Genomic DNA, 12070 nt, shown 5'->3' on the forward strand with positions numbered 1-12070 from the left:
ATCTTCCCACCTGGTGCCCAGACAGACAGACACACACACACACACACACACACACACACCTGGTGCCCAGAGGGCCGCCCCCCCCCCCCCTTGTTGTGTTCCAGACTCTAATCACTTCCTTTTCTTTCAAAAGCACAACTTGGGGGTGAAGAGGAAAGCAATCAATCAAATGTCTTCACTTAAGGTTATTCCTATATTCTAGAAAGATATTTATTAAATGTAAGTGACTGATAAGTCCAAATTTGAGGGGCAGCAGGTGGGACCCTGGTGGTCTGTATAAGTCCCAGGCCTCGGCAAGACTTCGAGAACACACAGGGGGCGGGTGTGGCTGTGTTCTCAGCCTGGTCTGGTTTTATTGCACCGATTTGGGATAACAAGGCATTGACTTCACAGCAGAAAGATTTCGGGGCTCTTTAGAGACCTGGGTTTGTTCCACCACCAAGACATGCAGGATAGAACCTTTGATGGGGTCTATCCAGCATCAGAAAGGACTGTCTCCTCCTCTGCCTGCAATTAGTCCTGGATTGGAGGGCATGGCGATATACCACTGGATTCAAATCCGTGGCTTTGTATAGTATTGATTATTTGGTATTTATTAAGATTTGCTTCTTTGTGTTTCCGCACATGATCGATTTTAGAACTGTTTGATGTGTGTCTGGAAATAATTTCTAGGTGCTGCATTCTATGCGTGCCCTTTAGAATAAGCTTGCAATTTTATTGTTCAACTACTCTGTATCCTTCTTATGTTACATTTTGGTGAGAATTTTTGCATCCATGTTTATCAGGGATATTGGTCTGTAATTCTCCTTTTTGATGGGGTCTTTGTCTGGTTTGGGGATCAAGGTAATTGTGGCCTCATAAAATGAGTTTGGAAGTTTTCCTTCCATTTCTATTTTTTGGAACAGTTTCAGAAGAATAGGTATTAATTCTTCTTTAAATGTTTGGTAGAATTCCCCTAGGTGGGAGTTTTGATCCAACTACATTTCTTGTGTAGGTTTATTTATATGGGCCTGAATCCACAACCTTGTTTTGTGCCTTTTTGTTTATTTGACTTTTACTCATTTTGCTCCCCCATACCCCTTTCCTATCATGAAAATGAATCAAATTTTTATAGTTCGTATTTTCCCTCTATTGGCTTTGAAGTTATTATACATTTTATTCCTATCCTTTGTAGTGGTTAAGGTTAATTTTTAATTAAAAAAATGTTTTTAATCTCACACTTTCTGAAAAGTTGCACTTACAGCCCAGACAACACTGATGCAGCATCATTATCTAAGACTTAACGTATATTCCCGGCAAACAAGGACATCCTCTACGTGACCACCACCCAGCTATGAAAATCTGCAAAGCAGTGTCCCTGCATTGCTACCATCTGATGCAGGGACCTCATTCTGATTTCACTCAATGCTCCAGTGATTTCCCTTATAGCAAAACAATCCAGTGCAGAATCACAGATTATTTAAGTTGTCATATTTCTTTAATTTGCAAGAGTCCTTCATTCTTTCCTTGACCTTTTTTTTTAAGGTTACCTATTAAATGGGTTATTTTTTTTTTTTAAGATTTTATTTATTGAGAGCGAGAGTGCACAAGCAGGGTGAGGGGTAGAGGGAGAGAGCGAAGCAGACTCCCTGCTGAGCAAGGAGTCCGATGTGGGACTCGAAACCACAACCCTGGGATCATGACCAGAGCTAAAGGCAGACGCTTAATGGACTGCACCCCCAGGCACCCTCTTTCCTTGACCCTAATGTCATTGGCACTTACGAAGATTTTAGGCCAGTTATTTCATAGAATGCCCCTCAGTTTGGGTTTGTCCAATATTTCCTAATTCCTGTTGAATTATTACTGTATCTCAGAAATGCCATGAGTTCTTTTCATTGTATTCCAGCAGCTGATGCATAATTCCAATTTGTCCCTTTATGAATTATGTCCACTTTGATCATGTAAGGTGGTACTTACATGCCAGGTTTCTCAGCTGTGAGGTTGCTCTTCTTCTCTTTATAATTAATAAGTACTTTGTGGTGAGAGACTTTGAATCTGTGAAAATATCTCCTTTCTCATCAAATTTTCGATTTATTAATGATTTCAGCAGAAACTCATGGTTTCCTATTTTATCCAAGGAGTCCTAATCCCTTACTATCATTGTTTACTTTTGTGTTTAAGTCATCCCAAATGTGGTCAGTGGGAGCCTTTTTTCAGCCAATCCCTGTCCTTTGCTATGTCTTGCTATTTTTGCTCACTTCCTATTTCTGGCTCAAGAAGATCATCTTGTACTTTTCTGCCCCAACGCAGAATCTGGTGTATCCCCCAGAAGCCTCGACTTCTTATGATGGAGGATGATATTGAGAGGCTGAAGTCTGAGCACCAGGAGTGCTCAGTGCTGATGGGAGCCCAGGTCTCCCAGGCTGCTTGGTGGACATAGCAGGGAAGTACACACACATGCACGCACACATGCTCACGTATATGCACACACACACTTGCATCTGTATTTCTATTTATTACCTACTGTAGATATATTAAAAACCATGAACTCAGATCAATTCCTCTGATTCTAAGTCAAAATTTCATAGGGTTTATTTTAGTATTTTCCCTTCCCAGATTTCTTCCTTCCCTATGGCTGAAAGGTTCTGATTCTTAATGTTTTTACGTATTTGACTAGTTCTGCTAAATCTAAACAATCCCGATGAAATGTCCTCCTCGTGACTTTCATGCTGTGAGACCCTTGCCAACCGTCTTCCCATGGGGACCCCTCTCCATCCCACTCATCCCCTTCCCGTCCTCCTGAGGGAAGTTTTACCTCCTCTCTTTTAGAGCCAGGGCTGGGGGGCCCCTCTGTCTTCCAGCTCTCTATGCTGCAGGTCCCTAGGGATTGAGCTTTTTTTTTTTTTTTTAATTGTACATTCAGTTCTACATTTATGGCCTATTTGCTAAATTTTAGCCAGCTTTTCTAAGTGTTTATGTTATGGAAGGAGAGTTTTCCACACGTATTATGCATAATATTTTTGAAAACAAGGGTCATTCTAAAATTCACACATATCATAAATCTTCCCTAGAAACTGTCCTTAAATTACCTTCCAACCCAGGGCAAGCTGGACTCGTGGCCACAGACTCCGTGAGGTCAAGTGGGTGCCCAGAGTCTACACGTCAGTGAGTTGGGCTGATTTTAAAAAAGATAATAGAACTTAAAGGAATTTTGAGATTAAAAAAAGGACAAACATAAAACACATATGGGAGGGAATATAATTTTTGGAAAATATTTTAGAACTTTTAGGCTTGCATAATTTTAGTGCCTAGAGACCTCTGAAGTGAGTTGTGGTTTATTTGCCCAAGGTCCATACAAATAACGAGCTCCTGAGCGGGGGTGACGTCACCCAGGACCTGCCACTCAAAGCCGACACCATGGTCCCCACCGTGGACTCTACCCTTGTCGTCCTGCACCCTTCCTAAAACCCCACATGGCCCCCATCAGCCGCCCCCTTTCCTCACCCGGGGGCACACCCCGGTGTGTGTGAGCACCCCTCTGCACATCCCCCTTTCTTCCATGCTCTGATGATGTCTGTTTTAATTCTTTATCTGTCAGTTACCCACACCACGTACCAGATTCCTGCTGCCACAGGTGTTATGACATCCTGCCAAGCGAGGCAGCCAGGGCCCCTCGGGGGGTAGGGCCGCCGGCTCCCTGAGCAGGGTGGAGGCCTACAGTCCGCGACCCCATCGCCCACCTGGTGTACGTCAGTCAGGCAGCGAGGCTCAGGCTGCTTTTGCCTGTTCCTGGGTCACAGGTCAAGGTAGGGAACAAAATACACGGTCTTCAGTGCAAACCGGGCAGGTCTTCAGTGAGGCGGTGGTGAGTAATGGAGTACCACAGACGGCGGGCTTGAACCACAGACATTTATTGATTCCTTACGGTTCTGAGACCGCAAGTCTGGGATCGAGGTGCTGGTGGCCTCCATGCCTGGTGAGGACTGCTCCCCGGTTTGCTGGCCGCTCGCTGTGTCCTCGCATGGCAGAGAGCGTGCTTCTCTCCCTGTCTCTTCTTATGAGGAAAATTTAGGAAGTTCCAACTGAGCTACTCCCTGGTGACCTTCGGAAGTAGAAGATGGACTTCAGAACCACACATCACATTTAACAGCAATGCAGGGCTTCAGGCCCAGCGACATCTCACAAGCTACTTGAAGTTTATATAGACTGGGCTGGTTTTCACTCATAATATCTAGAATAGCTGTGCAGCCCCCCCATACCCGTGTAGTATTTTACATCCCATAACCAGGAGTGAGGACTCTTGCCCAGGAAGGCTGAAGAGGGAAGCTTTTAGCTTTTCCCTTTGGACCTTGATTTGAGACCAGCCACCTCTTCACAGGATGTTGACTCCATGCAGTGTCAAGCTGGCGGCTCAGAGAGAAGCAGACCCTCCCGGGCACCACACAGCCAAGCAATCTTCCTAAGACCACAGTGGGGCCAGGGTTACTGGTGGGTAGAGGAGGAGGGAGTCTCTGGAGGTCTATCTAGGTGCTTAGAAAACCCCCGGGGTAACTTTAGGAATAGTAAACAGAAAGCGGTCCTTGGTGCTGTTTCTAATGAAACCCGAATTAGTCGGCTTGGCATGCACACCATTCAGGAAAGTAGAGCACATCACCTGGGGACGGTGACGACCATGGAGCGTGGGCATCGGGACATCTAACGGTGGGAGGTGCAGTGGTTCTGGAAGGTGGTTGGGATGTGGTTGTTAGTATGCCAGGCTCATAAGCCTTTGGGGACAGGAAGAGAACAGGCCCCCGGATGTCTGGGTGAAACTCAGGGCAAGGACTTCTTCCCCAAAGGGAAATGGTGGGAGGAAAGCAGACCTCAGGGAGGCATGGGGTCTTGAGACCTTAAGAAAAGAACTCAGATTAGGGAATGGGCATGCCACACAGACCCAGTTACCAGAGGTGGGATCCTGCAGAGGGATGAGCTGGTAAGCAGGACACACCGAGCTAGGCTCAGGCTTTGGCTTCCTGCCCTCAAATCCTGGCTCCACCTCCATCCAGCCCTCTGACCTGGGGCAGATGGCTTAACCGCTCTGGGCCTCGATTTCCTCCTCTGTAAAATGGGGTCGTTGGGAGGATTACCGGAGATGGCACGTGTACAGTGTTTAGAACACAGGGAGCATTACCTGGTCTGTAGATGTTAGCTCTTTATACTTCAGAACAAAGCCGAAACCCAGGAACTAGACTTGGGACCTAAAGTCAGGCCAATTCAGACTTGCTCTTGTTAGTTGACTATTTAACTTGATTTCCTTCAGTTGTCACTGACTTTGGATAAAATTAGCCCAAGGCGTTGGGGAGAGGCTGACTGGCAGGAAACGCAGAATGGGGTGTAGGGAGAAAACCCAAGTACGGAGTGTGGTTTAGAGAAAGACTTCTCTTAGGAGCGATGATGGTGGTTTGTTGGGGTCTGCATCGTGCAAGGGTGCCTGGCCTGTGTTGGTTCCTCCCTCCCTACCTGGTGTGCGCTTTCGGGACTCAGGGTGTCTCCTCTCCACAGAGCAGTGAAAGCATCACAGACATGGCCACTAAGAGCCACTTCCTCGCCTCCCCGCCTCCCTTCCCGAAGGCACTGGACTGAGGGAGAGAGAGTAAGTTGAAAAGCAAACTCGTCTTTCAAGTACATAAAAAAGATCAAATGCAAAGAGAGAGGAGGAGGGTGCGGTGTGGGCCAGACATTCGTGCCTGGGAGAGACTGAGGAGGAATAACATGATCAAGCCATAAAATGTTTATGGCATCCTAGGAATAATTGAATATTTCCTGGTTTGTTGTGCTGAGATTTTATGAGCCAAACAGGGGACCTTTAGAGCTTATTTCCTTTTGCTCTTCAATAGGTTTAATTAAGGTGGACTTGGGGCTTTAAGTTGTTTGGAAACTTGAGATTTAAAAGAAAACAACCCAAGAAATCTACATAACCACTAAAGCAGGTAAGGATGGACCAGTTATGTGGGCATCCCAAATGGGCTAATAATTTGGCACCTTCTGAAAGCAGATTTTTAAGTGTTTTTACTTAGCGATCACTCAGAGTATGCCAAAATAAAAAATTTTTATTAATATGACTTGCAGGCACCTCTGTCTGCGTTCATAACCTAAGTTGACTGCCCAGTCCCTCTATTTCCTCTGAGTGGAGTTTCTGAGTGACCTGATGGGTCCTTCTAACCCTCCCCATGTCACACTAGAAGCTTCTAGCATGTTTAAATGAGCTACAGGTGTGAAATTGAGCACTCAGGATACAGGTGGACACAAGGATATTGTCATTTCCCCAAAGCAGCAGTCCGCACGAGGAGCACTCAGTCCATCAGACGCATGCAAGCCCACCTGTCTCGGATGGCAAGGGCACTCGGTACTCAGTTGGGCGGCGGGCTTGCTTCTGCCACATGCTTGCTTGCTTGCTTCATGGAGTTTCTCCAGGAGGCCATGAAGAATAAGCACACCATCGTGGCGCCTGGGGGCTCAGTCATTAAGCACCTGCCTTCGGCTCAGGTCATGATCCCAGGGTCCTGGGATCGAGTCCCACATCGGGCTCTCTGCTCAGTAGGAAGCCTGCTTCTCCCTCTCCCTCTGCCTCTCCACCCTGCTTGTGTTCCCTCTCTCACTGTGTCTCTCTCTGTCAAATAAATAAATAAATTCTTTAAAAAAAAAAAGAATAAGCACACCACAGTTGAATGTCTTTTCTTCTCCATATCCACTGTGTTGTATTAGTCCTTAGCGGTCAAGCCAGATTGTATCTGGTCAGAACGTGTGCGCGTTGACTAGCCTCCAGCAATCCTTTAGACTCGCCCCTCAGACATCCTCAGGACACCATCCATGAGAGTCGATGGGCATCGCCTCTTTCAAAAAGCAACAAAAAGTTGTCAAAATTTTCCAGTGCAGGTGCCTCATTTTACAGGGTGAGCCACTCGGTTTCCTAGGACTGGGGAATGGCCTCGCGATCTCATTCCCGTCTGCTTGCACGTGCCTCTCTGTGTTTTTTTGAGCAGATACTTATAGCTCTAGGATTTGGGCCAAGTTCCACTGCAGCATTGTTAGGGCTGATAAAGTCTGTGCTATTGTCATCCCCATTTCACAGAGGAGGAAACTGAGAGAGGTTAGTAACCTGCTCAGGGTCAGAGTTTGTACTCAGTGGTCTGACCCCAGAGTCCGTGTTCCAGCTACTGCCCGACCGGAGGCCAGACGGAGCAGGTGACTGGTGTGAGCTCTGTCAGAAATCCCAAAGGAGATACAATGTCTCCTTTGGCAATATCCACGTTGAATCAAGGTTTAACTATGTATCAGCTTGGAAGTTACTGCTCAGAAGTAATTTTCTTTCAAATTTTAAGATCCTTTGAGGATCTCAAAAAACAATTATTTCTCCATACTCATTGGTGCCTAGTGGCCTGAAGAAATGTTAATGTATTTATCTCCCACGTCTTAATTATTCAAATGGTTATGGGGAGGGAGAACCAGACTGCTTTCCATGCAAATCTCAGCCAGGAGAGTTCTTCTTTCCCCTTTAATATAAAAAATGAAGCAAGAACTGTAATTCTTAAACATGACTTTTATCTCATCACACCTGTTAAGATTCCTGTGTTATGGGCAAGCAGTAAAGCCACCAGATGCTTTGGCTGTTTTTAGCTTTCTCAGCTATTTTGTGGTAGAAGGGAGGGAAATGATGTGAGGGGTCATCCTATTGATGCTGGGGTGAAGGCAAATGTTTCTCTTAAATCAGTGAGAAAAACTGTGCACACAGCCTAGATTCCAGAAAATGGGCTTGTTCTGGATGCACGTGATTATGTTGCAGGGTTGTTGTAGGGTCCTCTGTGATAGCTGAGGGAGAGCAGCATATATTGGGGAAAGGGTTGTAAGTGAGGAGGCTGGGTGTAGGGGGGAGGCAGGCTGGGTGTGGGGAGGGAGGTAGACTGGGTGTGTTGAGGGGAGGCCAGCTGGGTGTGGGGGGAGGTGGGCTGGGTGGGAAGGGTGAGGTAGGGGGGAGATAAGCTGGCAGGGGGAGGTGGGCTGGGTGGAGCACCCATGTAGCCAGGGGTGGTGGGCCTGAGGGTCTAGCAGCAGACCCTAGAGCGTACTCTTAGCTGGAGAAGAACGGGCTGTCATTTGAGCACAGCGTTAGCCTCTGGGAGTCTGGGAGAGGAGAATGCAAGTCCTTCATGCTTCTGAATTCCCGTGAGAATGGTAAGTGACAGAAGGGGACAAAACCAGTTAACCATGTTCAGGAGTCCATGAGAAAGGGCCCCTTATGAAAGGCTAGAGGTAACCAGTGCATGTGAAAATCCTCAAATTATTTTAGACAAATTTGGTGAAAATTTAAAGTGTCCCTTCATAACCAAATTAAAAATTTCAGCCACAAACAGAAATGCCACCTGAGAGGTGTATCGGGAAGGAGCCCAGGAGCCGAGAGACGGAGAGAGAAATGGGAGAGGCAGGGAAAGGAGTCACACAGAGGGAAGCTAAGTAATCGAAAAGTCACGTCCTCCAGTGGGTTTCTCCTCAAGTCCACTGCGAAGGGGACTTGGCCCTTGGAATGGCTCAGACTTGCTGGGACAATGTTAGGGTGATTGTAGTGAGCAGGTCAACTGGAAATCTCTGCTTCTTCTCTCTGGAGATTAAACCCCAGTGCACCAGTCGCCTCTCTCCTGGGCCTGCAGATGGCCATTCCTGTGTAGTCTTCGCTCCATGCACGCATCCCTGGGGTGTCTCTCTGTGGGTCCAGATCTTTTCTCTCTCAGGACACCAGTCAGATTGGATATAGGGCCCACAAGAAGGACATCATTTAACCTTGATCATCGCCTCCAAATCCAGTCACATTCTGAGGTACTGGGGTTAGGACTTCAGCATCTGAATTTTGGGAAGGGGGACACAAGTCAGCTCATAGCATGTGGGGGTGAGGGAGAACATGACCCAGTTAGAGGATTCCGTGACGCACAGTTCCGGTAAAGGGGGTGGGCTTGAGTCCTGTTCTGAGGGCATGCAAATGCAAAGTATCTGTAAGATTCGAAACACAGAATACAAAAGGGACCCAGCCATCCTGTTCCCGGATTGTGGCTAGCACTGCCCTTGGCTCTATCCACCGACTGCGGACTCCAGGAACGAAAACTCAGAAATGCGCCAAATACTGACTTTTCCCACTTAGCTTCACTGGAGGAAGCTTCTTTACTCTGCATGACTGGGAGGCATCTCCACCTCAAAAAGACGTGTGCTGTGCTATAAAAATGTCAGGGGCTACGTTTTACTATCAGCAGTAGCCAGACCAGAATAATTGCTCTTGATTTGGTAACCGGGTGATATCTCAGTAGGCTGAGCCAGAAGTCCAACAGCAGATGTCATACAGAGAAAATATTCCCAACAGCCCTCTGCTGTCCAGGTGCATGCAGGGGGTCACTGTCTGACCCCAGCGCGGAGACCCTAATAGACACAGGCTTTCTTTACGAATGTTTGCCACGAGCCTCACATTCGGGACACTTGCTTGTTCATCCGGAGGAACGTGAGCTGTATCTGGATAGACGGGGTTGAGGCTTGTCGTGAGAAGCTTCTCTCTGGTCCCTTCCTCAGGACCACTGGGCTGCTACAGGCAACTTGCCCGCCTTACTTGAACCTGACATCCAGCTCTGAGCCTTGGAGGGTCCTCAGTCGTCCCCAGTCCCCATGAAGCCTGAATGTTTGTTAGAAGGAGGCGCCGTAGGGAGGGTCTCCGCCAAGCAAGGTTTCTGTGCATTTCTTTGAGACTTAGTTAAGGTAAATGCAGGTCCCTGGTCAGAAACAGGAGTTTCTGGCAGTTGATGTTTTGCAAATAATTGGAGCATGGCAGTTACTGTCAGGAGAGAGATTGTAGCTGGAACCAAACAAGGAGTCCTTAATGGTGAAAATCCTTCCCCAAGAACTCAAGGCTCTTTGTTCGCGTCTCAGCTGACATGAGCCTTTGTTGCTTTCTTTCCTCTGTTTTTTATTTTTAACAATAAGCCAGCATTTTCTAGTGAGCCTCTGTGTCTCGGAACAGTTCAGGATATGCTGCGAATGCCCAAGGTGAGGTCTGGGGAAGCAAATACAACTTTTCTCAGGTTAATGCTGGTTTTTACACATTAACTGATAACTGAGCTCCGCACCTCCATGAGGCCCGTGCGTTTTCTCTCTGTGCATGGCACTTCAACTCCACAAATTAGAAGAATTATAATTAGCTTCGATCTCTTTGTTTCAGCCTCTCTCAAGTGCTGAGAGCCATCAACCGTGGAATATCTTTGAAAAATTAGACTGCTACGTCCCCACAAGCTTATCTTTGTTGGGGACAGAATAAACAGCGAGGACTTTGGAGCCAAAAGGCAACACGTCCCTGCTCCTTTGCTCCTACGCAAATCCGTGGCGCCTTTTGCACGATTATCTGCGGAATCTGCTCTCTTACCCCCTCTGCAGCTCACATCACAAGATTTAGGGTCTGATGGCTCTCTAATGATTTCTATTTATTAGCTCCCCGTGCAATTGGATGAGGGATTTCTGGACAACAGGCCTGCAGTTTCTCCTGGCCAGTGCTGGAGGCACATTGATTAGATGTCTGCTGCCCCCCCCCCCACCCCCATTAGTCTTGCATTTCTAATACAGGTCATTCTCTCACTCCTCCATTTGGCAAGGCCTGGAAGCTCATGTGCTCAGAAAAGGAAGAAACTGGGGCCTCTCAAAAGTGCCCTTTGCTTTAGGAGACAGAAGTAAATTTATAAGCAGGATAGGCTTTTGCTACTTTTTAAAGACAGAGATTTATTTGCGAAGGGCAGCCAGAGGGCTGCTGGGGTGGATTAGGAGGGATGAGCCCCAGTGACACAGATGGACATCCCTGGAATTGATTTTATAATTGGGCATTTATTTTAGATGAGGACGAACAGCACAGCAGCGCTTGCGTCTGTGGATAGTGCAGAACACGGAGCTAAGCTGCAGAGTTGTCCCCATGGGGCAGAGCCCACCACAGCCCACCCTCCCACCCATGGTCAGGGAGCCCTGGAGGCTCATTCCTTCCAACTCAGTCCCCTCCTTAATTTCAACTTCCCTCTTTTCTGGCGCAACCAAGAGCTCTCCTTTGTTATTTCAAAATCTCCTAGTTCTGTCTCCTGGATCTTCTTTTCTCTCCCGCCACATCTGTCCCCCACATCCCAGGGTGGGGGACTGGAGCCCACAGGGCTGAGGTGGCCCGGAGCTCAGACTTTTGGTGGTGCTTGCAGATGGCTCACTTGGGAGATGTGGATTTGACAAGTAAGTTCATGGAGGACAGGGGAGCCATGTTTCCTATCATCAGAGAAGGTGGAAAGGGAGACTTCTGGAAGAAGCTTACAGTGTCGACTGGCATTGAAGGTCTGGTGTCTACCTAGAAGAAGGCAGGAGAGCCACAAAGCCACACCAGCAGTGAGCAACCCCCGTGCCCCAGTCCTGGCTCCTGCCCTGGAAAGAACCAGGCTCCTTGGGGCAATGGCAGAGTCTGGGGCTGGGGCAGGGAAAAGCAGAAGAGGAGACCCAAGCAGGTCACTGTGCCAGAAAACAAGACCCAGCTCAGAGAATGGTGGGAACTTGCGGAACCACGCAAAAGCCAACCCAAAGGGGCCCCCGATGGCCAAAGCTGGGACGATACAATTAAGAAAATAATATACACTGTAACAGAGTTAACTTTACCAGACACACATGAATAAATGAACAAATGTGGAGAAAATAAGATTGTCAGAGAAAAATGCCACCTGATAAATGTAAACAGAATGGGGAGGTGGAAAATGATCAGGTGTCAAAGGGGGGAATGTTGGAAGGAAATCTGGGGCAGGGGGGCTCTCCAAATAAACAGGAGGGCTGGGGAGGGGTGCTGACATTCCAAGGGGGCAGAGAGAGGTGGATGGATGGGGGACAGGGAGAGGGAAGCTCTCCCTCTCTGTGTGGGCAGAGAGTAGAGCACAGTCTGAGGTGCAGAGGGAGGTGGGGAGAGAGAGAGGTCTGGGGTGAGGGCCACTGAGCTGTGCCTGGGAAGCTGAGCCGGGCTAGGAGGAGCATCCTTCCTCCATGGTAGGGCTGCAGTAGGTGAGCAGAGGGT

At 47.8% G+C, this 12070-nt stretch overlaps 1 long non-coding RNA gene across 3 annotated transcripts in view; it reads left to right on the forward strand.

Annotated features, from left to right (window-relative positions):
• LOC118026830 overlaps positions 1-12070 on the forward strand; it is a 116130-nt gene that overhangs the window by 73023 nt on the left and 31037 nt on the right. Inside the window, exon 1 of one of the 3 annotated variants that reach the window (XR_004683689.1) lies at positions 4438-5948. The exons of the other annotated variants lie outside the window; for them this stretch is intronic. This is a non-coding gene — a long non-coding RNA (uncharacterized LOC118026830). Of the gene's footprint in view, positions 1-4437; positions 5949-12070 lie in introns of those variants that run through there. 3 annotated transcript variants of the gene reach the window in all.

This window comes from Mirounga leonina, unplaced genomic scaffold (assembly GCF_011800145.1).
Source record: "Mirounga leonina isolate KUSES-001 unplaced genomic scaffold, KU_Mleo_1.0 Mir_321, whole genome shotgun sequence".
Classification (NCBI taxonomy): domain Eukaryota; kingdom Metazoa; phylum Chordata; class Mammalia; order Carnivora; family Phocidae; genus Mirounga; species Mirounga leonina.